Consider the following 2507-nt stretch of genomic DNA (forward strand, 5'->3'; position numbering starts at 1 on the left):
GCAAGGTTGGCTCACAAGAATACCATGAATGTATCAGGCAAGCGGCACTGAACATCTGAAATCCAGACCGACTTGAAAAATAGAGATTGCACGTTCACCATAATGTTGTGGGATGTTTGACCCTCAGTCAGCAGATGTTTGCCATCCTCGTGGGTTATTCCTGCCATTTGCTCCTTTACTTCCTTTTGCCTACCGCATGAACCATTTAATCACACTTCAAAACTCTGCTCAGTATGTGGAGTGGAGCGGAGGGCTCAGGAACCATTCTGGGTGGTAACAGACTGTGATTAAACAGAGACTCTTCAGAGTCTTTTTAACCAGGACAAAGCTGTGGTTCTTCCCCTTTGCTCGGGGACAGTGGAGGCCAGAGAAGACCGGGAGATGGTGCTGGAAGGGGCAACTCCACCTGGTTTACTAGCACCTCATTTGGGCTGGTTCACACCCATGGGATGGGAGCTCACTCACACTGTTTCCCCAGAGGAAATGTAGGACTTCATGACGTGCATCAACCTGAGATCTCAGTGACCTGGATCAACAATGTTTCAGGGGGAGGTTGAGAATCAGCATAAAGAAGCAGTTAGCGACTAATATGGTTTGGCTCTGTGTCCCCACCCAAATTTCATCTCAGTTTGTAATCCCCATGTGTCCGGGGGGGGGACCTGTAATCCTCACACATCAAGGGAGGGAGGTGATTGGATCATGAGGGGTGGTTTCTCCCATGCTGTTCTCATGGTAGTGAGTGAGCTGTCATGAGAGCTGATGCTTTTAAAGTGTGGCACTTCTTCATTCTCACTCACACTCTCTCCCGCTGCCTCCTGAAGAAGGTGTCTGCTGCCCCTTCTGTCATGATTGTAAGTTTCCTGAGGCCTCCCCAGCCATGCTGAACTGTGAGTCAATTAAACTTCTTTCCTTTATAAATTACCCAGTCTAGGGTATTTCTTCCTAGCAGTGTAAGAATGGACTAATACAGAGATGGAACATGTTTTCAGCTTTTATGTGAGGCTCTGTTTTTAACCAGGATGAAATATCTATCAGGGAAAGAAATACAAAAGCCTCAATGGGACCCTTTTAGAGGTACACTAAAAACACATCCTGATAAATGCAAAATGGCCAAGTTTTAAGATAAGCATTGAGCTGGAGCCGAATGTTGCTATCATAGATACCCTTTAGAATATAATAATAAATAGGAAATGTTATTTAAATGAGTAATAAGCATTACCCTTTTATTATTAAAATATTTAATGGTCAGATTTCTAGTCTGCCTTTATAGTGCAGGAATAATGATGTCTTAGCACGGTCTGCTGTGAGATTGCACCTCGCATTTCACTGGGTGCTGCATATTTACAACACTCACTAGACATTCATGCTCACTGAGACCAGCACACACTGCCAATACAGGCTTCTCATGATGGTGATGTTGTCCATGTTATTAATCTTTCCTTTCTCTTGAACTAAAATAATTCCTTTTTAACTCCTTGATATAAAGAAGTCCCAACCAGGACTTCTTGAAAGCCTCATGGCACATATTAAGTTAAATAACTAAAAGTGAAAAGTAGCTCTTACAGGTTAATTCTCCCCACCTGAGCATAGGATGTACCCCGAGACTGCAGCGAGGATCAGCCTACACACAGGTGCTCACGGGCTCTCAGAGAAGGGGTCTTGGAAGCTGTAAAAGCGTCAAGCCAGACAAGCCATTGCACTCAGCAGAGCAGGGAACCCTAAGAGTTACAAGGTAGTTCAGGCTTTGACTTGATTATGTAACCAGCTGTCCTAGGCCCTGAATAGAGCAACCGATCAACTGACCAATGGTGATTCAAACTGACAAGTTTAAACTAAATATGCAAAATGCGTTGCTATACACTGAGAAGAAAGTGAAGGCAAAGGTGCTACAGCCAGAAAGTGCTGAGCATGGGCAGCAGTGGTCATGGTGGGCTACCTGGAGGGGGTAGGGTATGTCCCAGACCTGCAGGATCCTACAGGAGTGGGTTGACTGACTAGAGAGAAGAAAACATTAGCTGGGTGTGGGGGCTCACGCCTGTAATCCCAGCACTTTGGGAGGCCAAGGCAGGTAGATCACAAGGTCAGGAGTTTGAGACCAGCCTGGCCAATATGGTGAAACCCTGTCTCTACTAAAAATACAAAAATTATCCTGGTGTGGTGGTACACACCTGTAGTCCCAGCTACTTGGGAGGCTGAGGCAGAAGAATTGCTTGAACCCAGGAGGCGGAGGTTGCAATGAGCCGAGATCGCACCACTGCACTCCAGTCTGGGCAACAGAGCAAGACTATGTCTCAAAAAAAAAAAAAAAAAGAAGACATTGACCACTTATTCCTTTGCAATTCCTGACCAAACACATCCCTCAGAAGTAAGCAACACAGTTTATAAACTAGAAGACAGCCAAGGGAAGAAAGGGACAGTAACCTGGCCCTTGTGTCATTCATGACTTTTATCTCACAGGTGAAGATCTTGAAGCACATCATTCTGTGACTGCCCTAGGTCACATTGCT

This window comes from Pongo pygmaeus, chromosome 12 (assembly GCF_028885625.2).
Source record: "Pongo pygmaeus isolate AG05252 chromosome 12, NHGRI_mPonPyg2-v2.0_pri, whole genome shotgun sequence".
In the NCBI taxonomy this organism is placed as follows: domain Eukaryota; kingdom Metazoa; phylum Chordata; class Mammalia; order Primates; family Hominidae; genus Pongo; species Pongo pygmaeus.